General features: G+C 42.4%; 1 protein-coding gene across 6 annotated transcripts in view; it reads right to left on the bottom strand.

Moving 5' to 3' along the window:
* RIN2 (Ras and Rab interactor 2) overlaps positions 1–26,027 on the bottom strand; it is a 218,543-nt gene that overhangs the window by 150,155 nt on the left and 42,361 nt on the right. For all 6 annotated transcript variants that reach the window (XM_072799857.1, XM_072799858.1, XM_072799860.1 and 3 more), the window contains one exon: positions 21,107–21,232. The gene's annotated coding sequence lies outside the window, so the exon portion shown is untranslated. The remainder of the gene's footprint in view (positions 1–21,106; positions 21,233–26,027) is intronic.

Genomic DNA, 26,027 nt, shown 5'->3' on the forward strand with positions numbered 1-26,027 from the left:
CAGGAGGAGGGAGAAGCAGGCTCCATGCCAGGAGCCCGACGTGGGACTCGATCCCGGGACTCCAGGATTGCGCCCTGGGCCAAAGGCAGGCGCTAAACCACTGAGCCACCCAGGGATCCCCTACACTGAGTTTTTAAATGAATGAAACCACCTCTGAGTGCGAGGATGTTATCTTGTTGAGAGTAGTTGGCACCTGCATATTTCAGGGGGTTTTATTTTATTTTATTTTATTTTATTTTAAATTTTTTTAAATTTATTTATGATAGTCACAGAGAGAGAGAGAGAGAGAGAGAGAGAGAGAGAGAGAGAGGCAGAGACACAGGCAGAGGGAGAAGCAGGCTCCATGCACCGGGAGCCCAACGTGGGATTCGATCCCGGGTCTCCAGGATCATGCCCTGGGCCAAAGGCAGGCGCCAAACTGCTGCGCCACCCAGGGATCCCTATTTTATTTTATTTATTTTATTTTATTTTAAAGATTTTATTTATTTATTCATGAGAAATGCACAAAGAGAGAGGCAGAGACATGGGCAGAGGGAGAAGCAGGATCCCTGCACGAGCCCAATGCAGGACTCCATCCCTGAGCCGAAGGCAGATGCTCAACCACTGAGCTATCCAGGCATCCCAAAATGACATTTTTAAATGAAAATTTCATCTCTTATGGTCTGAATATTTGTGTCCCTCCAAATTCATATATTGGAAACCTAATGCCCAAGGTGATGATACTAGGTGGGAAGTGATCAGATCATGAGTGGAGCCCTCATAAATGGATTAGCATCCTTATAAAAGAGGCTTCACAGAGCTCCTTCATGCTCCCACCATGTGAAGATACAACAGAAGTCTCCCACCCAGAAGAAGGCCTAACCTGAACATACTGGCGCCTGATCTCAGACTTGCAGCCTCCAGAACCATGAGAAAGGAATTTCTGTTATTTATAACTGTGGTGTTTTATTAGAGCAGCCTAAACAGACATCTTATACACTTTCCCTTTAAAACATTAGTGCAGGGGGCTCCGTCAGTTATGCAGCAAACTCTTGGTTTCAGCTCAGGTAATGATCTCAGGGCTGTGTGACTGAGCCCTGCATTGGGCTCCACACTTAGCGTGGAGTCTCCTTGAGTCTTTCTCCCTCTGACCCTCCCCACACTTGCTCTCTTTCTCTTTCTCTCTCTCTCTCAAATAATCTTTAAAAATAAGTAAAATAAAAAAAAATTAGTGCCTTCCTAAACTGGACACTTGTCATTTGTGTATGCCTCAAATCTCTTGACCAGGTTCCCCACCCTTTGATAATGTCTTACACGGTAAGTCTTTTTCTAACATAGAATGTGAAAATAAAGCAAAACCCTCATTTCCTGGCCTCCTTGCTGCTGGGATGCAGTCATGTGATTTAGGTTGCACCAAGCAGAATGGCTCATGCAAAGCTCTGCTAGGAACCGAGGGATGCAGGCACAGAGGCAGTGTCAGTGTCAGTGTCAGAGCTAGTGTGGCCCTGAGAGTAACTGGGGATCTTTTGATTTACCAGCTGACCATTGTGTCACTCTGTGAGTCACTTGGGAAGCTCAGCCTGAAGCCCACTTCTTGACCCTTTTATGATTCTGAGAACTCTGTTCCTCAATATCCCTTCCTACACAAGCCAGCCACAAGCGATTCAGTTGTATGCCTCAAAATATCCTGACCATTCCTATCACCCACAACAGTGCACTTGGAACTTTCTAAGCCACAACACACTTTCATCATATATGATATTCTGTAGAAGCCTGGTACATGAAGTAGATTCTAAATGAAGTTGTCCTAATATAGTTTGATCTTCTTGTCCCTCCCCATTCTAGAACTCTACGATTACGGGGAATTTGCCTATAGGAGAAATTGCAAATTCTTTAGCAAGGTTATTCTAGAGGGTCCTTCACACGCTGGACCCAACATATTTTCTTCTGTTTCATCTTTCATGACTGACGCCTCCTGTTCTATAATCCTACCTGATGAATCCCAATTTTCTCCATAACTGTTCATTTACACTTCCTCTTCTGAGCATGTTGGTCATGACTGCCAGGAAAACATTCATGGACTCTTTAAGACCCAGATCAGGGGATCCCTGGGTGGCTCAGTGGTTTGGCGCCTGCCTTCGGCCCAGGGTGTGATCCTGGAGTCCTGGGATCGAGTCCCACGTCGGGCTCCCTGCATGGAGCCTGCTTCTCCCTCTGCCTGTGTCTCTGCCTCTCTCTCTCTCTCTGTGTCTCTCATGAATAAATAAATAAAATCTTAAAAAAAAGACCCAGATCAATTATAACCTTTATGAAGCCCTCACCAATACTTCTTTTCATCCTGTGACTGGTCATTTCTGTAGTCCTTACCATTTATGGGCCTGCCATTTTCAGATGCAAGTATTTGCCAGTGATGACTCCAGGTAACCTGTAATTTTGCTGAGGCACATATCTGAGTCACTAGTACACGAATTGCCCTGGTTTTTCCCTTCCTTCCACCCATAATATCCATCAAGACTTTACATTGTTCAAACCTGGCAGGAAGCCAGTTAACAAAGGGGGCCTGAGAAAACAGGGCCAGCTGGGCTAGTCCAGGTGCAACATAGGGCAGAGTCAGGGAAAAGCAAACCCAGATCTAGGGCGAGAGGAGGATATGATCAGCTCAAGAGAACCTCATAGGAGTCAGTGAGACCACAAGGAATGAGACTCTGAATTAGAATATGACAAAGGTAGGGTATACTTTGTCATGTGTTGTTTGTAAGAAATGGATTCTGTTTCTTTTGTTTTGGAGACTCAGTAAGCTGTCTCTGTAAGTCAAGAACAAATCTATACATCCATCCATGCATGAGTTTTCATGTTGGGAAATAATGGAGATGAATGAAAAACAGTGCTATTGTAATAGCAGGACACCACAACCCCAGTCAAATGCAGGAAATGAGTAATTCACTCCTGCTATAGAAATCAGGAAGAAAGATTGAAGACCAAACTGATGGGAAATTCAACTGTGCACCCACATTCTTATAGCATCGTTGTGATAAAAAACTGTACACAACACACTCCTGACCTAACGCACCGACAAACTCTACCCTCGGGAGGTTGGGCAAGCAGTAGGAAAGGGGTGCTGTTCTCGTCTTACTTCCAATCACAAGGAGGAAGTGCTGGGAGAAGTAGCAGTCACGAGCACCAAGAGAGAGAATTCGCACATCATCCTTACGTTCAATTCAGCTCAGAAGGAGAAACCTAGTCTGCTGGGAATTTTGTAGTTATGAGCACAGACTTCAAAAACTAAAGGTGAGTTGGAGTTTATAAAACATGTCTTCCTTCACATCAAGTAGGGTGGGAAGTTCTTGGCAATGGGGTTCTGATACCACAAACACAAGTAAGCACATAACTAGAGGAAGAAGAATCATGACAAGCTGGTGTATTTGCGCAGACAGCTCTGCAATGAGCTCATACCAGAAAGGACAAAATATAGGTACAGGTTCCAGAGTCATAACTGAATCCCATCTACTGAGGCAGATCTATAAGTATAATGTCAAGAAGGAGTATCTTGTAAATAAAACACAGCTAAATAAAATCATAAAGGAACTTTTCAAAGGTTTGGGACAAGATAATGTTGATTGGCAGCAGAATAAAAGAGAAGCAAACCTACTCAATTTTGTGTCGACTGGAGTATTTAATGCCTGTAATATGAACAAATAAGGAATGAGGTAAGACTGTAAGAGTGGGATGAAGAAGCCAGCGTTAATATGCAGGACTGAATCCTCAAGTATCTGGATAGTCCATAAGCATTTCCATTTCCCAAACTGGTGGGATCACATGCCAGGCTACAGTAAAAACAAAATGCATGTGAGATTATTTGTGGTTATCTTCAAGCATTCATAGGAAACTGAAGAGGTGCTGGGTCAAGGCTGGTGGCTAATATTGACCTCCGGTTTCACAAACAGAGAAGGCAGTGGACTTTTGCAGCTATGCAGCTGTTTGATGTAAGATGGAGGGCCATCTTACTCATGACTATGGTTGGGATTATTGGCACAAAGTTCTCATCCTCAGTGTCAGCTTGGGTTTCCAAAGGCAAATTGTGACAGCTTAGCCATACTTGTTATGTTTTTGGCAGAACCATTAGACTAGGAAATTACTAAGAACCTGTTACCCATGGAGCTGAATTTCATTAAAGGAACCAACAAATAATGACACCTTTCAAGCAAGATGGAAAATTATGCCTAAGAGGATGACAGTACAATAGTGAAATTCCACACACAGAGAGCCCTACTTGATGGGTTGCAACCACACTGGAGCAGATCCCTGGATGCCTGTCCTGCTCAGGATGTTTATTAATAAGTTGAACCAGGATAAGGGTTGAGTGAAGGTTAAGCTGACAAATGGGTTACAGTACAGAGAAATGTCAGATCTTCTAAGTCCATGTTTCCTGAACATCAGTCGTTTATGTACCACCCTAACAATTTCCATTACTGTGTGCCAGATGGGCTTAAGGAATTTCTTTTTTTTTTTAATTTTTATTTATTTATGATAGTCACACACACAGAGAGAGAGAGGCAGAGACATAGGCAGAGGGAGAAGCAGGCTCCATGCACCAGGAGCCCGATGTGGGATTCGATCCCGGGTCTCCAGGATCGCGCCCTTGGGCCAAAGGCAGGCGCCAAACCGCTGCGCCACCCAGGGATCCCAAGGAATTTCTTTAAATTGGCTAAGCTTTTAAAAATTTAAATTTATATAAAAAGTAGCTATGTATTTGATGTGATAATTATGTTGCAAAGTATAGATTAAAAGGAACGATGAAATAAAAGTATAGAAAATGCTCACCTGAGTACCACCTAAAAAATTTCTGGGCTACCTCTAGGGGCATTTGTAACATGCTTCAGAAAAATGGGACCAGGTGACATGATTGGGATACAAAATATAATTTAAGTGGCTGAGATAACATCCTCACAAAATGAAATTTAGCAGAAATAAGTACGAAATCCTTTGAGTAAGAGTACAAAACACATGGCTGCAGCACATAGTGAGGGAGGGTGTAGTTTACCAAGAACACATGTGGAAGGGAATGTGGATCAAAGTTGAATGTTGGCACCATGACTGATGGCAGCATCGCCTGAATCACTGATGCCTATCCTATGTGGGCTCATTGAAAGTGGTTTCTCCATTGAAGGAAGTCCTGCTCTGAGTCCTCAGCTATCAGTGTATAAACATGACAGCTCAATTCATGGGGCTCAGTTTTGGGGGACACCAACAGTGGTACTCTGCCTCGCCAGACTGAGGCAAAGAGAAAAGCCAGGAAGTGAGAAAAGAACAGAAACCTGGCAACAATAGAATTAGCTGAATGGCCTGGTAATGTTCAGAATAAAAGAAGAATGGGAAAGAGAGTAGGGTCAGGCAGGAGAGCACTCTTAAAACGAGGTTCAACCTGCTGGGCTCAGTCTAAGGAAGATCTAAGATCACTGTCTGCCTACGAATGGGATGGACACCTTGGGAAGCAGAGAGCCCCTGTTTGCTGGGGAGGCCACGCATAGGCTGTTCAGGAATTTGGAGGGGCTGTTGAAGAAGTGTTGGTGCTAGATTAGATTCCCCAGAAGCAGCACTTGAAATGGGGATTCAAGTGCACATGGCTTATTGGCAGTGTCTTGTCAGGGAGTGAGGAAAAGGGAGTAGGGAAAGACAAAGGATCAAACAAGTCTGTGTTCACAGGTCAAGTCTAGCCCTAGTCTGACTCTGTCTTTTACTGGCCAGTCAGTGACTTGGGCTGCCCTCTGATGTCTTGAGTTCATTTTTTTAAAAAACTACTAAGGACGATTTTTCTTCTCAACTCCTATTGTGTCTCTGACAGCCAGCACTTGCAAAAAAACACAAAAAATAACAAAACCAAAAACCCAAGAAACAACTCTCTTCCTGAGATTCTAAGAGGCTCCTATAACTTTTATAAAGTCCAACTCATGCAGGGGTAGATCCAAGTGTCAGGTTTATTCTATTTTGGAAGCCCCGTTTATAAGAAAGAATTCAAAATTACTAATGCAAAATGCCTGCAGGCCCCTGGAAGGGCTCTGGCACCAAAAGAGCCTTGAAGGATACTTGACTATAACTAGATATACCATAAATCTATGTCTTCCTGCATTACTTTTTGCCACATCCATGGAATACTGCTCTATTATTTATTCACTTTTAAAAAATCAACTTATTTAAAGACAAATAAATCTAACCCATCCTAAGCAATAATCATGGTGATATCACAATTTGATGTGCTAGTTAACATATTTTAAATACCTGTCCTGAAGCATTACTCATCTGCAAAGCTCTCAGGAAGCTCAGACTTCTGGGCCACCTAGAATAAAATACACTTGGGTCCACCTTAAAGGATGGAACACAGAATAGAATGGACTTTGTGGGCCTGAAGATCCTGGAGACCAAGTTCCTACATATTGTGAAAATATCCTCCACAAACGTGAGAGAGGAATGAGCCAACTCTAATCCTGCTTTTCACCTTTCTAGGTGTTGCTTTCCCAACCTAGGCCCTGAGGATGGGTGTATCTTGGCCCACAAGTCATTCAACCATTCTTCTATTTAAGCACCACGATTGGGTACCTACAATAAGTAGTCAGGCAGTCAATGTGAAATAACAGGCCCATTAAAATACTTCCCTCTGCACTGAGACACTCACAAGACCGTTGCTAAAATTGAGATTTGTGACCCTTGCAACAGGAATGGAAGAAGTGTAAGTTCCTCTGAGGGAGACCAGAAGAGCTTTATAAGGAAGGCAACCTCTGAGTTGAGCCTGGAAGGATGAGTAGGCTCTGGAAGGGGTTCCAGAGAAATGCAGAAGAAATGCACAGAAAAGCACAAGAAGTGCCATATAAAGTGAGGGGCATTGTGCTTTGGAGAAACCACAGATCCAGTGTTGTTCACTATTGCTAAGAGCCCCCACATATTCTGTGGAAGGGGAACTGAGGCTGGACAGAAGAGCGTCTTGTAGGCCATGCAAACACACTTAGGTTTGACCCTGTGGGTGATGACAAGGCACCACTGAATACTTCTTAATAGTAGAGTGACAACGTGAGAGCCAACCAGGTGAGGGTAGTCTATGTGTGAGATGAATATAAAGGGTGGAGCATAGATGCATGTGAGATCTATTTAGGGGGCATAGGATTTAATACATGCAGGTAGTAGGAAGAAGAAAAAGTGTCTAAGACAACATTCAGGTTTCAGCTCTAAGAAACTGGTGGAGTGGTACAATTCGCCAAAATATGGTACCTAGAAAAATAGCCAGTGTAGTGGGAGGACCAAAAGAGCTTGACTTTGGGCCACCTCAATTTGAGGAGTGGGTCCTCAAAGCAGAGATGACCAAGAGAGAGTTAGAGAGATGAGTCTGCAGCTCAGACACAGGCAGGCAGTGGAGACAGAGACCTGTGGGGGGTATGCAGCAAGGCCAGTGGATGCCATGGATGAAATATGAGGTAGAAAGCCAGAGAGTTCCTCCAAACGAGCACCATCAGTTCTGCCTACAGCAATATTCTGGAAGCAGCTCACTGCGTGTCCAGTTTGTCCCCTAAATTAAGCTCCACTAAAATGTCTAAAAGATGAAACAAATAAAAGGCTGGAGAGAACAAACATTATTTGACTCACATGGAAACAAACTCTTCCTTACTGTAAGAGCCAGAAGTGACAAGATCATTAAAACAGAACACTGCAGCGGGAATGGAAACTGAAACAAAAAGCTTTATGAAAATCAGATTATCGGAGTTGCCCTGACTCAATTGGTTGTTGGTGGAGAGGACCGGTCAGGCACCCAGGACCTCCAGCTGCAGTCCTGTCATCCATGGGAATCACCACTTGAGACCATTCACTTTCTTTCTAGTTCTAAGCCAATCAAAGCACCTTTGGAAAAAGGAGTGTATTTTCCTTGGCCTACAAATCCCCAAACAGCAGGGAGTATTCCAGTTTCCTACCAGACACTAGCTCCTGGGGTGGAGCGATGTCCTGGCACTGTGGTTTACACAGGAAACCGAGCTCGGAATCCAATTAGGACAAACAATCTAAGGCCCGGGCCTCCCCTTGTGGTGGCCTGGGTTTCTGGGCCTCTAAAGTTTTCTGGGCAGTGTTCAGGCTAGCTAGTTAGCAATAAATATGGCCTTCTGGACCTATCAGAAGTCGCAACATCTCAGAGTGCTGTTAGCACCAGGAGGAAGCTAAGGGATCACTGAATGTGTGGATGGCAGATAGCCGACTTAGTCTCTCCCTGGCATCATGGACACTGATAATCAGTTGTGGTCACATATCCTGATGGAGTACCTCAGAACCCTTCCTAAGGGGCATCCGGGTGACTCAGTTGGTTAAGCGTCTCCTTTGGCTTATGTCATGATCTTGGCATCCTGGGATTGAGCCCCAGGTCTGGCTTCCTGCTCAGCGGGGAGTATGCTTTTCTCCCTCCCTCTGATCTTCCTCCTGCTTGGTGCTCACTCTCTATCTTGCTTTCTTTCTCAAATAAATAAATAAATCTTTAAAAAAAAGAAAACCATTTTCAATATAGTACCCAAAGCCCTCAGGTAAAGTTGGCCCCAAATGAATTCTGTCAATGAAGAAAATGAGGCTCAAAGGCTAAATGACCTACCCAGGTTCTCACTGCTGGCCAACATCAGAGCTGGGGTGCAATGTGGCTCTCCAGAACTATCTTTGACAGTAGGCCAACACTTAGATTTTATTCCAAATGGGAAGGTGACTATGTTCTGTATGCCCCCCAGAGCTTCCAAATGATCAATAGGACAGGCAAGAGTGGGATATCCAGACAAGAGCTCTGTGGTCTCAGTAGATAGAACTTGCAATATTTTTTTTTTACAGCAAAGGTTAAAGATTTATATTTCTCTGCATTCATCTGATATATGGTCAGGATTTTTTTTATCATGTGACCCAGTTCTGATTACAGGTCACCTATGTCTAACCCTTGTGTGGGTGCACTATTTTCTGTTGCACTTCCACTTCTAATTCTCCATGCTAATGGACTCATAGGAAGCCTAAGGCCTACCAAGGCAAAAGTAGTTTCCCAATGCCACCCAGGGCTGAACCCAGAAATGGACTTTCTGACACTGTGTTCAACCTATCTACCTGGTTAACCAGTTGTCCCTGCTCTTCAACCGTTCTAGTTCCTTACATTTAAAGAGGCTTTGCTCTGGTTAAGACAATTAAAGTTCTTCCAACTGCAGAGATAGCAGCCCTAGTGCTCTTAGGTCAGGTGGTATCAAGTGGAGATAAAATCACAATGGTATCCTGCTGATAGGTAGCCACAAACTGTCAATCAGCAATGATAAATGCAAGTCGAAACCTAAAAACAATAATTGCTATGATTAAGGTCTGACTTTAGGAGTGTCTTCACAGGCCTGACCAACGAAGAAAAATCCTTTGGTTGAAACTTTCTAAAGTTAGACCCAAGTGGGTTAGATAAAAATATGTTTGACATAAATGAATCTATTCCAACTTTTTCAAAACTGCATTAATATATTAAGACTCAATCCATCCAAAAAACACTATATACAGGTGCTATGGGCAAGGGGCCATGACCAACTCTTATATTTGGTCCCTGAGGCCAGAAGTATGCCTGAAAAGCTTCTTAAACAAATGAGACATTTGTCTTCTATAATATCCAACGTGTCTGTCCATAAAATTGTAAAGATGAACCCAGGAGTGCATACAAACCCCTGAACTAATGCCCTATTACTTCCCCAAAGGAAGATGCTATAGCGACTTTCATCTTTCTCTAAAAGACATAGTTGTTGGAGCAGATGCCGTCCAGGGGCACGCAAGGTGCCTTGCTTGGTGGTGACTAATCAGTTTCCCAGAGGACTCTGTGGAGCCAGTGAGCTCCGGAGGAAATAGATGGCCATGAATCACAGTGGTCAGGAGTGGAAAATATAATATGATTCACATTAACTAAAAGAAAAGGTTTAGGGAGAAAAAAAACCAACAAAAATTAAAACCACACACACACACTCACACATCAGCAAATATCACACTGAGCATGTCAGTGTAACTTCTGCTTTTTCAAAATCCAAAGAAGGAAAAAGAGGGCAGATTTTCAAAACAAGGCCTAATAAATCTACTTATGGCAAAATGGAACTAGCATAATGCATAAAGTAGTTACATAAAAAGAAATGAATTATTTTTAGTGAACTTGATATTTGTTACGAGAAAAAAGGAACTAATATATTATTCTTCATTCAATCTCAAATAGTCCTTTAGACACCTTCTTCAATTTTTGTTAAATATTATCAAGCTTTAAGATGTTAGCTTTTCTTAAAGTACACTTTATCTTTGTAGATAAAATTCTTGCCTCATTACTATAAGCATTCTCTGTAGCAGCATTATTTGATTTTTCAGTAAGGAGTTACCTAGGAATACAAAATAAGGGAGTGAAGGTTGGGGTCCCTAAGAACCTAATCAATAAGCAAGTAAACAGAGAAACAAAAAACAAGCCTCTAAGCTATTTGGATCAATCACTTTGAAACAATGGAAATTACTAGAAACTATGAGAAGAGCCATAGAGTTTAGACTTAGAAGTATAAGCCAATGAATAATCTGTGTAGGCATAAATTTTGAGTTTCTTTGTCAGTGCTTAAGTAGATAAATATGAATCTGAATTAGTTAGTTACAAGAAAACATGATCAAGTATACAAAACATAAAATGAAGTTCATATTTGGATAGGATTTAATTTATTCTGGCACCAGAGATGGCCAAATGGATTTTGAAATTGGTATGGACCAGAAATCAAATGATTTGATAGTGTAGGGCAGGAAGGTTTTGGGTGGGTGTCTTGGGTGGGGGCGTTGTGTGACCATACTATTATCGCCAGTGGTTGTTATGATCTAAGTGTGATGTTACGAACTAAAATGTCAGCCCTTTGGGAAGTGGCAGCAACCAATGAAAAGGCAGAGTCCAGGCATGTGGAACTCTGACATGAGAGAACGCAGAGAGGAAGGAAGGAGGAACCAACAGTGTGATCACCGCCCCCCACCCCCACATACCAAACATGCTGGCATCTGTTCCATGGAGCTGGGCCTCCAACAAACAGCCTGGTTCAAGCCTTCGTAACTTTTATTTCCAGATATCAAAATTCCTAATGTATGCAGAAACCACACCCCCAGATAATAAAGACTATGTGTTATTTTCCAGTTGACTGTTCTCAATACTTTTGTTTTTTTTTAAATATATATTTATTTATTATTTATGATAGACAGAGAGAGAGGCAGAGACACAGGAGAGGGAGAAGCAGGCTCCATGCCAGGAGTCCGACGCGGAACTCGATCCCGGGACTCCAGGATCGCGCCCTGGGCCAAAGGCAGGCGCCAAACCACTGAGCCACCCAGGGATCCCCTCAATACTTTTGGTATAAAACTAGGATACAAGTGATCTGATTAACCATGTAGACATTCAAATCTCATATTTTTCTGCAATTTTAGAATAACCTTTTTATTACAAAAGCAATACAAGTTTGTTATAGGAAAGTTCGAAAATAAATTCTAAAATACATAAATTTAAATGATTAGCTCTATTAATCCTTTGTAGTACATCCTTCCAGAATTTTTATGAACCGATCTGTCTCCACATCCTGATTGCATTTCATTTCATTTTGTAATGTTTATTATAACCTGACATACGTTGTGTATTTACTTGCTTATGTATTATCTAATTCTCCCACTAGGGTGGGAAACTCTGGTGGAAGCACTTTGTCATGATGGCTTATTACTAACCCCCTCTAGCCACACAAAGTGTCTGATGCATAGTAGGATTTCCTAAAGATTCAATGAATGAATGAAAGAATGGAGAGTTGGTACACAGTAAATATTTGAAAAACTGAAACTTGTACTCCAGGAAGTACAAGTCAACATGCTGAAAGTCAAGGAGATGGCAGGTGGACTGGAATATTTTTCTGTTGCATCTCATTGTTCTTTACATCATCTGCTATTAGGTAACTGGCCCATATATTTTTAAAATATTTTATTTATTCATTCATGAGAGGCAGAGAGAGAGAGAGAGAGAGATTGAGAGAGAGGGAGAGTGAGAGAGAGAGAGGCAGAGACACAGGCAGAGGGAGAAGCAGGCTCCATGCAGGGAGCCTGACAGGACTCGATCCCAGGTCTCCAGGATCATGCCCTGGGCTGAAGGCGGCGGTAACTGGCCCATTAATTTCTGTTTGAACTCAATACATTTGGCTATGGAATGTATTTAGTTCACTTTTGTCATGTGAGAAATTGTAGAAGTGGTGGATTTGGTGGGAAGTGAAAGAGAGGCAACTCCATGGATACACTGGCTGTGAGCAATCAGGGTCAGCGTGGAGAGAGTGTGGGAGCACTGCTGGGGAACGCACAAGTTCCCACATCCGTGTGGGGACTAGCTCTGCTCTTTCCTCTGCTCCCAGGGTCTGGCTCTACACTGGCAGGAGGACATATCACAAGTGTCTCTTACCCATACATGGAGGGAAAAGGGTGAGGAAGCTGAGTAACTTCTGTAGGGACAAAAGAAAGAAAGATAATAATAAGCTTGCTCATGTTTCTCCTTTATCTAACATCTGGACATTTGTAAACCACCAATTTCCCATTTATAGAAAAAAAGTAGTCAAGGAAGTATGTCTTGATTTAATAAAGATCCATTGTGTTTTTACCAGACAATGACTTTCTGGCAGAAGCTTGAAAATTTGATCTCTCCCTTCCCTTTAATTTTTTTTCCTGAGGATGAAACACCATGGAACAATTCCTGAGTATACCATTCTGATGGGGCATAGGAACACTGATGCGGGTATAGGATTTTTCTTTTTTTAACTTTCTATTTGGAAATAATATTGACCTTACAGCAAAATTTACAACAGTCCAGAACCCTTTTTAATCAATAAGAAGAGAAACAAAAATGAGAGAATATTTGAGTAGACAGTTCCCCAAAGAAGATAGACGAATGGAAAATAAGCACATGAAAAGACGGTTGACATCATTAGTCACTAGGAAAGGCTAAACCCAAAATAAGATGCTACTACACTTCTATCAGAATGACTAATATCAGAGAGATTGACAATACCAGTTGTTGGTGAGGATATGGAGAAACTGGCCCCCCATGCAGTGCTGGTAGGAATGCAACTAAATGGTACAGTCTCTTTGGAAACCAGTCTGGTGTTCCTTAAAAAACTATACATGTACTTACCACATGTTCCAGAAATTTTGCTGGTTAAGGACCTACCCAAGATAAATTAAAATATATGTCCACATAAAGACTACATATGGGGACACCTGGTGGCTCAGCAATTGAGTGTCTGCCCTCAGCTCAGGGTGTGATCCTGGAGTCCTGGGATCGAATCCCGCATCGGGCTCCTTGCAAGGAGCCTGCTTCTCCCTCTGCCTGTGTCTCTGCCTCTCTCTCTGTGTCTCTCATGAATAAATAAATAAAATCTTTTAAAAAAACGACTACATGTGGATGTTCCTAAGGAGCATTGTTCAGAATAATAAAACTAAACACAAACCAAATATATATCAGCTGTAGAATGGATAAACAAAAAGTGATATATCTGTACAATGAAATGCTATTCCACAGTAAAAAGGAAACAAACTATTGACATATACTATGATGTGAATAATTTTAGTAACATTATGCTGAGTGAAAGTCAGACATAAAAGTCTACATATTGTATGATTCCATTTACATGGAATTTCTAGAAAACTATATATTTACCCAAACACACTTACATATTTAAAATGGGTGAGTTTTATGACATGTAAATTATAAACCAATAAAAGTGTTTGCATGAAAAACCCAGCGTATTCTTTTTTTTAAGATTTTATTTATTTATTCGTGATAGACATAGAGAGAGAGAGAGAGGTAGAGACACAAGGCAGAGAGAGAAGCAGGCTCCATGCAGGGAGCCTGACGTGGGACTCAATCCCGGGACTCCAGGATCGCGCCCTGGGCCAAAGGCAGGCACTAAACCGCTGAGCCACCCAGGGATTCCCCAACGCAGCATATTCTACATATTGTTCCACACTGTGCTTTTTTTCCTGCTCAAAACTATAACTTGAAAAGAGTTTCCTATCAGCTCATTAGCTCTCCGTCTTTTGTTAGTGGTTGTATAATGTTTCATTATATGGCTGTGCCAAAATGTAAATAAATAGCCATGCAAAAGAATATTCACCTTTCCTCATTCAGCCCAAAGGCCTTCGAGGTATTTAGCTTCTGCTGTGCTTGGTTTCAAAAGCTACAAATCCCCTTCTTCCTTTTCCGAAAATCTGTGAAGTGCCCTGTAGCAGATGCTGACAGTGCCTCACCCGTAGCCCCTCAGCACCTACTATCCTCCTACAAGTCTAGAGTTTCCACAGCAAGTATCAGTGGCACTCTTGCTGAAGATTCTGACAGTAGTGTACCTGACTCACCACTGGGTAGACCAGAAGACCAGGGAGTTACTACCCTCTGAAATGGTCCTCACCAACAGAAGTGGATAGAATACTCCAGTGACCTCACAACTTGGTGAAACAACTCTGAGTTGAGGTAGAATCATCTCTCAGAGCAAACCCGCAGGACAGAGCCCCTCCTTGCCCACAGTGGGAATCTGCCCATTAACACAACTGCTTTCTCTTCCCTGTCTCATTTACCCACTGCCCCCACCATCCTTCCCACTAAGAAATGACAGTTAGTAATTGGCTCCCATAGCTGGTACCCTCTGCTCCACCCTTGTGCATTTATAAAGACAGAAACAAACCACTAAGTTCACAGGCATTTTGATTTAGTATTAATGAGGCACATGATTTCACTAATGGATTAATCCGAACGCTCTAAAGGGACAAATAAGGTGCCATGGCTAATACATTAGCATTAAGGCCTGCGTTCACTTGCTTGCCCAGTATGTGGACACAGTATAAATAACTTATGAGTGTTTGCAAAGACGTTTAATCATTCAGGGCTTAGGTTTTTTCCTGCAGACCTTCTTCACAGGGCCAAGAACACAACAGTCAAGCCACCCTGAGCATATGGTTTATGACTTATAACTCACAGAAAGCATAACACGGCAAGTCTTTTCCATGCTAACTTGGAAAAAGTCCTGTATATTTATGGCTGCAAATTCCAACCAACATAAAAGCTCTGCCTCTTCTCCTTCCAGCCAAATTGTAGTCATGCCAGATGAGAGAGCCAAGGTACTGAGAAAAGCAGAGAAATGAGATTCTTACAGGATTCCAGCCTTCTCCTAAAATGTAGGAAAATACACACATCAATATAACTGACAACTTAATCATTCCACTTGCTCCTCTTATTTCATTCTGAGCTTGAGCAACTGGTAGGGGCAGATGCTAGGTCTCACCATTTGAGGCAGCTGGCCAGGTGGTACAAATTGTAACTGGGACAGAAGAGCTCAAGGACTCCAAACACTTTGTGAGTCCGGGATGAGCAGTCACAGTACAGATAAGGCAACAATCCCCAGCTGAGGTCTGAGACTGCCAAAGAGGCTTCTGGAACCTTAGGGTGCACAGCTTTTAATAACCATGTTATCGCCCATTAGTAACAAATTATAATATCGTTACAGATTTGGGATTTTGCCCAAAGTGATAACTAAAACTGGCACTGGTAAAACTTTTAAATTTCACATTGTATTTGTACAGTTTAGAGGCAGGCAAAGGAAGCACAGTAGAGTGCCTTATTGATTCTCAGCCAAGGCGAGTAGTAGAAACTTTCCCAGTAAAGGCAGGATATACCTTTCTGCCTCTTAACTTGAGTTTGGACATATGACTTCCTTTACTCAATAAGATAATACAGAAGTCTCCGTTAAGAGGCCTCTTGGGTTTCCACTTGCACTTGCACCCCTGTGCCTGTCTAGTCATGAGAAGAGTCTTCTTCAGGAAGCACCTGCCCACAAGCATAACTTAGATGCACTCCGGTAGAACAGGTTTGAACCTATATCTCAGCCAAGAGAAGTCAGGCCTAGCTGGACCTATGCCAGAAGCGAGTCAACCAGCTAAGCTCAACCCAGATAAGCTAAACCCCAGCCAACCTTTAGTTGCATGAGCTAAGTATTATTAATTAATATTATCAATTTTCCACTGAGTTTGGGGGTGGTATGCTGCAAGTGACAGCTGAGGCAGAGAACAAAGGGGGAAGTATGGGAAGCCAAGGGGAATAACGCACAATAGCTTTTCCCGGTTTCCTTCCCTGGACAAATGGGTGGCAACATGCAGGATACAAGGATGAAGTCCAAAATTACTTTAAAAAGATCCCCATGATTTCTCCAAGAATCCCTCAGCTTCTGTTCCCTTGGCAGATAATTCCAAGATGTATCCATCCTATACCATCTGTCACAGAACCCTTTTGGGATTGAGCCTCAGCTACTCACTGTCACCTGTTCATGGTCACATCCTGATGGCCTCCCACCCTTCCCAATCCCACCCGCTCCTTCACTGTGTGTCCAAGCATCATTGCACACAAATTCTTGACTGAAGCTAAGATATGGCTCATTTTGACAAGTAAAAACTAATCATCGAGCCCTCGAATGTTCCAGGCACTGTGACACATCGACGACTTCACCACTCTCCATTTTCTCATCTGTAAAATGGGGACAAAGACAGTGCCTCTCTACCTCTCAGGGATGTGTGAGGAAAGAACAGGTCATGTACCTAGAACAGGACCTGACTCATAGTAAGCCTTAAAGAAATGCTACTCTTTCCAACAAGACTCACTCATCCTTGTTAGTATCAGGCTTCTAAGCTGCTTCCGCATGTTGGAAAGAACCAGCAGGATGGAGGAAAATACGAGAAAGAAAAAACAATGACGAGAAAAGAGGGAAATTCTTCACAAAACCACTTTAAAATTCTTAGCCAGTGGATGGCAGCACGAGCTTTTAAACAGTGAGCCAGGAGAGCAAGAGGGAAAACAGGCATTCTCCACCGATTATATTTCATTTGTGAGATTCTGTAGCCTGGAGGGAGGAGAAGCCTGAGAACTGGAGAACATACAAGTGGGTCCAGTGGAAGATACGAGTCAGCTCCTCCGTGTGCCGGCCAGCGCATGAGACGTATTTGCAGAGGAGCTGTTTCAGATGGGCTCCACGCCGGCCTGACGATTTTGGCCTGGTGAGCAGAAGCAGGCTTGCTCTGGACCCTACCAGAGCACCCTCTGGGTACCACAAAATAGAGCACTCAAACCGCACCTCTAGGGCCTTGGAACTCAGCCAGGAGACGGAGACGGATCAGCCAGTTGGGCTCGAAAATGCTTCCCCAAGGGGAAGGTGGGGATCTTCCCAAAGGTAGCTGCTTACTTGCTGCTTGCCAAATTCTCCACTAGTGATGTCATCCCACCAGCCCTACCCCTCTATAGCATGCTCCTCAGTCTGAGATCTAGACAGAGGCCAGGGGAAGGGAAGGGGGTACGCCCCATGTGCTCTGATCACATCTCTGTTGGGGCTGCCATTTCTGTCAAACCCGCAGGCCATGTTGGCATCGCAGGGTTTGGGGGTTCAGCCAAGTGCACCATGGAAGCCATCACACAGCCTGGCTTTGAACCCCATCTTGTCACTGTCCAAGTGCGATCAAGGACAAGTTACTTAACCACATAGCACTCAGTTTTCCCATCTGTAAAGTGAAAATAAAAATGATCCCATCCTTATGGAGCTGTTGTGACGATGAAATGCGACAGTGAACTCGATAGTAGTTTCATGAGGCCAAGTGTTCATAAACTGAAGCCCTCCTGAAATTCCATGGGAACAAAGAGATTCAGGAGACTGGATCATTTGACCCTTCCCCCTCCCTCTCTGCTGGCTCCCTCTAGGGAGACACGAGAGAGCCACACCTTCATCACCTGCCACCCCCCAGTTGCTAATGGGAGGGCAGGGAACAGCGAAAGCAAAGAGCCTTTCCTACCAACTTGGCCCCTGCACTCTGACACGCACCTCCCTCTCAATCCCCCTTTTACAGGGCTGGGCGAGAGGGAACAGAGAAATAAATGGCCTGTGTCCATCTCAGCTTCTTCCTGCTGTCCTCTCTTCTCAGCCCACTGCCATTTTTCTCATAAGTTGTCAGTCAATGCACGTGGTTTCCTCTCAACCATTCTCTATTGTAATGTTGTTAATTCCCTCGGCACAATACTGGCACTCACGTGATGTTGTGGGTTGCAAAGATGACCACAGTTCTCCACCCTTCCTATATGCCTGCCCTTTGTAAGACAGCTTTGCAGTTCCTCCCATCAAGGGCTGGAGTCTATTCCTCTTCTCCTGAATCTGGATTGGCATATGACCTGCTTTGGCCAACAGAACCTGGCAGATGTGACCCTGTGTCCTTCTAAGCCCTGGCCTCAAGAAGCCAGGTGTATTAGTTCTCTTGGATCCTTAATATATGGTGGGGAAGGGGGGAGGCAATGAGATACACGCAGAACAGAGGTGAGTTATCCCAGGTGAGGCCACTGTCCTACCTGGCAGCTGATGGAAGATGCATGTGTCAGCCCAGCTGAGCCAGCCAGACCAGCAGAGCCCGATCCAAACTGTCACCCTGTAGAACCCTAAACTAACTCAATGTTTTCATTTTAAGCTAATACGTTTTGGCACGGGGTGGTGGTGGTGGTGGGTTTTTTTAAGGCAGCAAAAGCTAACTGATGAATTGGGCCATAAAAATATGATTAAAGACTTAAACTTGCCTCATATTCTGCATGCATTTATTGATCCTTCATAATAATAAAAAATCCTCATATTCTGGTCCTGCTGCCACCTCCATTATTATTGGAGCTCTACATCTACTAAATGTAGGGTAAAACAGTGGACATTCTGGGCAAGGTAGAGATCAGAGCTATTCACAGTTCATGAGCAGCTGCAATGACATGCACATAACTAAATACAAGATGAAAGACACAAGTACAAGTGCCACCATTCCTATGTATAAAGGCTGCCCAGAGTGAAAGCAGAAGCCACATGTCATATTTCAACATTTGCACCCAAATCAGTTCCCCAGTGTTGCACTTCTGAAAATATTTTCCATTTGGATAAACAACGCAGTGAAATAGTGTCTCAGAGCCCTGCCAGTTCCTGCTATTGTTAATTGACTGTTGCATTTCATTGAAGTTATTTTTTTTATAGAAGTCAAACATGAAGATGTTTTACCTAACAGGAAAGACAATGGAAGTGAAAAGGAAACCTCTGACCTCAAAACACAAATCTTTCACAGCAAGATAAGATATCGGTATTTATATCTGGAATTTTGTACTTCCTTACCCTACTGTCATCATCGTCAAGGAAATTCATATATTTTTTAAAGATTTTATTTATTTATTCATGAGAGACAGAGAGAGAGAGAGAGAGTGGCAGAGACACAGGCAGAGGGAGAAGCAGGCTCCCCACAGGGAGCCCAATGTGGGACTCGATCCCAGGACCCAGGAATCACTACCTGAGCCAAAGGCAGACACTTAACTGCTGAGCCACCCATGCATCCCAAGATAATTCATATTTGATGCTCTGTGATATTTATTTCCCATGCCTTTATTCATGGTCTACTGGGAGTCAGAATCTGTGCTAGTAAACATGAGGCAAGGAGTAAACAGGAGATAGGCCAATCCTTGGCCTCATGCAGCCAGAAGTCAAACAAAAAATAGCAATGTTGGTGACATAGAAGTATCTGGTCATACAAATGACTTGACTTTACACGATATGGAAAAGTATCTCATGTGATACGAGCAGATCCCATGGAATGAATCTAAGCTCATGGAAAGAAGGTAGCTGACTTTCTGAAAGATCGTCCTTAGGTCTAAGTCAGGACTGGCAGCATTTATCTGAGATTCAAATTAAGGAAACAGAGTCACAACAAGATCATGTAAAGCTACTTCTCTTGTTTTACGGTCTTGTCCTCTTATGCCAATTTTTTCTCTGAAAGCAGCTGTGTCAAAGGCCCCAGCTCTTGATCAGAAGGAATAGACAGCTGGGCAGTGGAGGATCTCACAAGCTTGGGTAGAGTAGACCTGGATTCAAACCCAGCTCAGTGTGTGGCTCTGGGTGAGTCACATAATCAAAATGGGGCCCTATTTCCTTACTTGTAAATGAGTGTAATGCCACCTACCTTAAATGGTATTGTAGTGAGTGTGAGACAGTGCAAAATGATGACAATGTTAATGCTACTCATGAATCTGCTATAGAGGCAGGGCTGAACAGGAACAGTTAGTTCATTATGGACAACTTGTCTCTGTTCTACTTGGCATCCCTGGGGGCAGCTCCAAGGCTGGGAACTAGAGCCACCCAAAGTCTCAGTCACATATCAGCATGGCCTTAGGTGGGGCTGGTGGCTGGAACCCCTCCACATTGCCTTTCTGTGGGAATGGCCAACAGTGGCTGGTATCAAAGACAAGGGTGCCTAAAGAATGAGAGAACCTGGTACAAGCCATGTTATCTTTGATGATCTGGCTTTGAAGTCACTCTGTGTCACTTCTGCTACCTTCTCTGTCATTGAGTTCTACCAAGACTCCAGGAGAGGGAAAGTAGACTTCCCTGTCTGAGGGAGCATGGCAAGGTCCTAAGCAATATTGTTGTAGCCATTTTGGGAAAATAATATCTGCCAGTGATGTATACTGACATCCCTCTGGTTCTAATTCCCTGTCATATGGAGACACCTACAATCCTATAAAAAAAAGAAAGAGAGAGGGAGAGAGTAAAAAGTAGGGTTAGGAAGAAATGTATGAGAAAGGGAGAGAGCAGAGAGAGTAAGGCTTTCATGTTGGGATGAGGTCTCACCATCTCAATGTCCCCTCAGTAAGCAACCAGCTTCTCTGTGCAACTTGGTGGCCCCATTTCTAAGATGGAGACAATAGCCATGCCTGCTTAATGGTGGTGGTGTGGAAATTCAATGAATTAATCCATTAAAGTGCTTAAAGCCTCACCTGGCACGTAGTCAGTCCATGCCCCATAGATGGGAGCAGCTATAGTTTATGTTCTCCATAACCATCCAGGTTTATGTGGCCAATGCAGCATACTGAATCCCTCAGTTACCTGGGATCAGGTAAGCAGCTGCCCCTGTCAGAGAAGTCACACCCACACCAACATAACCAAGCTGGAGCACACAATCTCTATGACAGCACAGTGGAACCTGGAAATCAGGAAAAATCGCTGGGTCTTATAATCTTGATGTTACATACCCTTCACACCAGCATGTCCCTGCCTTCCTCTTTGTCTTCAGTTCAGCCCTGGCCTCCCAGAGTCCCAAAGGGCTTGCACATTTTCTCTTTTCCAGTAGTTCAGAAGTCTGGATCTCTTGTTTCCATCTACAACACACAGAATCAGCTGTTTAGAGTTTTGGAAGCAATTTAATAATGTTGTGAACAACCGCATAGAGGACTCATCTTGTCAAGTTCTGGAAGGATGCTGCAATGACAGCTGGGAGAACATTGAATGGCCTTCCCTTCCTTTTCTGGCCTTCATTCCCACCTCTGGGCCAGGTACCTAAAGAGGGCCTTTCTCTACCAGGATGTTCTCTAAATCCCCATGCCAATGCTCAGATTTCTAAAACTCCAAAATACTCTTTCACTTAAAAAAAAATGGAGCTGATTAACAGCCAAGCTGTATTCTCTTTCAGTTAAGTGTCAGTTTTTTTCATTATCCACTTGCATCATATCAGCTTCTACAAATTTACAGAGTCATGCCATCTTCCCGTCTAGGACTTTGGAGATGGGACCAACCTGAATATGAAATTCCAAATTATCCCCCTATTTCATTTTTTTTTATCAATGCTCTAACATTTCAGAAATTACCTAAGCACACAAATGCAGTCAAATTGCTCACAAACAAATAGAAACAAGACACAAATATTAGGTCAAAGCTCAAGGGCTTTTGGCCATCATAACTGGAGCCCACATCCTTGGCAGAGGTGGACACTGTTATAATTTGGGATTATATCTTTCCAGATCACTTCTGTGCATTCAAAGATTTAATCTCTCTCTCTCTTTCCCAACCCACCCAGATATACCCGTGTTTTTTTTTCCAAATAAATATTCACCGTGAGCCATCCTGTACCTTGCTTATTCCATGCTCAAGATTTCCTATCAAACTCCCTACATCAGTATAAGAAGAATAAAGCTGGAGATATCACAATTCCAGATTTCAAGTTATACTACAAAGCTGCAGTAATTCAAACAGCATGGTTCTGGAACAAAAGCACAAAGATCAATGGAACAGGATAGAAGTCCCAAAAACAAATCCACATATGGTCAATTAATCTTTGACCAAGGAGGCAAGAATATACAATGGGAGAAGACAGTCACTTCTACAAATGGTACTGGGAAAACAGGACAGCTACATGCAAAAGAATGAAACTGGATCACTTTCTTAGTACATCATACACAAAGAATAAATTCAAAATGGATTAAAGATCTAAATGTGAGACCTGAAAACTTAAAAATCCAGAAGAGAGCAGGGGCAGTAATTTCTCTGACATCAGCCCTAGCAACCTTTTCCTAGATGTCCCTTGAGGCAAGGGAAGCAAAAGCAAAAATGAACTACTGGGACTTCATCAAGATAAAAAGCTTCTGTACAATAAAGGAAACAATCAATAAAACTAAAAGGCAACCTACAGAATAGGAGAAGATATTTGCAAATGACATATCTGATAAAGGCTCAGTACCCAAAATATATAAATAACATAAAACTCAACAACCAAAAAAAAAAAATCCAACTAAAAAATGGGCAGAAGACATGAACAGACATTTCTTCGAAGACATACGGAAAGCCAACAAGACACTCATCATCATGGAAATGCAAATCACAATTACAATGCGGTATAACCTCACACCTGTCAGAATGGCTAAAATTAACAACACAAGAAACAAGTATTGGAGAGGATGTGGAGAAAAAGGAACCCTCGTGCAGTGTCGGTGGGAAGGCAAAGTGGTGCAGCAACAGTGGAAAACAGTATGGAGGTGCCTCAGAAAGTTAAAAATGTAGCTACCCTCTGACCTGGGAATTGAACCAGGTATTTACCCAAAAAATACAAAAACAGTAACTCAAAAGGAGTTTATGTTTATAAACTATGTTTATAGCAGCATTATTTACAAGAGCCAAACTATTGAAGCAGCCCAGATGTCCATCAATAGACGAGTGGATAAAGATATGGTGTGTGTTTGTGTTTGTGTGTGTGTATAATGAATATATATATGTGTACATATACATATAGAATTGTTGGATCACTCTACTGTACATCTGAAACTAGTGTAACACTTGTGTGTTAACTACTGGAATTAAAATTAAAAAATAAAATTATAAAAAAATAAGATTAAAAAGTAAAAAGAAAACGAATTATCTTTACGTGCAGTTTGTTGTGTGGAGAGGCTTGCAGTAATGGGAAGTACCCAGAAATGGATCACCTGGGGAAACAGCAGTCACCGGTCCCAAATCATGCTGACTCCAGACCATTCACTCACAGAGTGGAATGGCAAGTGGAATGCTCACACAATTCAAATTATCCCAGTCTCTTTGCCACTGTCTGCATTCTCCCTCCACATTTCTCTAGTGGAACTACTGGCCCCTGGGTGGTGCAGTCGGTTATGCATCTGACTCTTGGTTTTGGTACAGGTCATGACATGGGTTGTGGGATCAAGCTCCACACTGGGCTCAATGGAGTCTGCAGGAGATTCTCTCCCTCTGCTCCTCCCCCCAACTAGCATGTACTCTTTGTCTCTGTCTCTTTCCAACAAATAAATAAATAAACCTTAAAAAAAAAAACAACAAGGCTGGAGGTGCCCAACATTCCATTTCACAATCTCTTAGGGAGTCATGACCCACAGTTTGAAAAACACTGCCTTAGATGACCTAGGATAGCTAACTAATAAACACTATCCTCAGAATATATAGATATTTCAAAAATTCCCAAAGAGGATGTGTGAACTCCTGAGAATAAATCCATACTTACAGATGCCCATTTTGAAAATCTTTATAATCCAAATCTTTCATTCAACAAAACAGGAAAGGCCAACCTCATATATATTTCCCTCTAGTATGCACATATGCCTGTGTATTCATCCATTTGAAAAACTTTTAAATGATTACATTGTAGACCTCCAAACTTACCACTCTTCAAACTTAATGACTTGTTTCATCATGTGTAGCTCAGGGGTGCTGGTCTTAATTTTTTCTTTGCTCATGCACCATCCTGCATCATACAATATGGAGCCTTAGGTAGGAATCTGCATTAATACTGTTGATTGAGTTCTAGCATTCTGGCCAAATTTCCAATTTTGATTTAACAAAATAATGTACTAGGGAGGTTGACAAACACATCTGGCCATTGGAAGAAGGAGATTTGCTGTCACTATGGTGTCTCAGTTACCATGCTTGGAACATTAGCCCATGGTTTTAGGTATCTGGTGCTCTCACCACCTGGGCAAAATAGAATTAAATGTTGCAGCCAATATTCAATTTTCACTAATGTTGCTGCAGTAGCATCCCTAAGTGCTTAGACAAAGCGTTTTGAACCTCTGGGGGAAAACATCTGCCAAGCAAAATGCTATTAGCCAACTTCCAAAGGGCCTTTGACTTAGAAAAATAAAGTAACTCACCAAACCTAAGAAGTATAGATATTGAACTGAGCTAATGGTGGACATATAGGATATATAAAATCTTACATACGGAAACATAAAACACCAGCCATATAGAAATCATCTGTGTATCAGAAAAGTATAACTGAACACTTCTCATTGGTGGGGGTGAAGTAACTGGAAAGGCCTGGGAAGCTGTCCCTCCCACCCTTGCTGTGTTGGTTGTACAGAGGCATTCCCTCAGCAAAGGGCTTCTGTTCTCACTTGGTCATTGAACTTTAATATGGTGGTGTTCCTAAAACAAATGCAAATTCATTTCAAACTTACATTGGTTGCCAAGCCGACCAGATTTTCTCTTAGGGAAGACTAAAGTGTTTTTCACCTTGACAACTTTAAATTGTCTTAAGTTTTAATTTCATTGCTCTGTGGAAAAAGCTAAATTTATGGGAGAGTATCTTGATCACCACTATTCATTAAACAAATATTGGTTAAGCATCTATTTGGTGTGATTGCACACACCTGATATTCATTGGAAGCTCTAAAGCCTTTATGAAATATTTAAAAACTGAAATCCTCAAGGTAAAAGCAGATTGAAGAAAACAGGCTGCCAAACAATATTACCAAAGTGTTAAAACATTATTCTATAATCCTAATGAACTGGGAAACATGGAGTTACACAAAGTAAAACAGGTTTTTTTTGTTGTTGTTGTTGCAAGATTTCAAGAGCCTCTATGTGAATATAATCTGGAAGGGTTAACTTCTGTTTTGGTATCTCCCAAAATTCTTTAACCAAAGAGCTTTTATTACTGAATATCTCAGGATTAGGTCAGCTGTGAAAGATGGTGACCTGGAGCGTGTTTTCTCCCTCTCTTTTCTATTTCCTTAAATTAACTGTATTGGAGAAAGGCCGTGCCATCTCTCTTTTTAGGGAGGAGGACAGAGAGAAAGACTGCAAAGATAACTGTGTTACTATTATCAGAGTAAGACCTCGTATGTCCAGGCTGTACAACACAGCACCCACTAGGCCTGCATGGCTATTGATCGCCTATAATGTGGGGAGTCTGAATTCAGATGTGTTTAAGTAGAAAATACACACCAAGTTTTGAAGACTTAGTAAAAAAAAAGGAAAACACTTCATTAAAAAATGCTTACATTGCTCACATGTTGAAACTGACACATTAAAGAAAATATGTTGGGATCCCTGGGTGGCGCAGCGGTTTGGTGCCTGCCTTTGGCCCAGGGTGTGATCCTGGAGACCCAGGATCGAGTCCCACGTCGGGCTCCCGGTGCATGGAGCCTGCATCTCCTTCTGCCTATGTCTCTGCCTCTCTCTCTCTCTCTGTGTGACTATCATAAATAAATAAAAATTAAAAAAAAATTTAAAGAAAATATGTTATTAAAATTAATTTCACCTATTTTTAAAAACATTTTAAAATATAACTACTACAAAATTGTATTTTATTTTTAAAGACTTTATTTATTCATGAGAGACAGAGAGAGAGAGAGAGAGAGAGAGAGAGAGAGGCAGAGA

This window comes from Canis lupus, chromosome 26, assembly GCF_048164855.1.
Source record: "Canis lupus baileyi chromosome 26, mCanLup2.hap1, whole genome shotgun sequence".
NCBI lineage: Eukaryota > Metazoa > Chordata > Mammalia > Carnivora > Canidae > Canis > Canis lupus.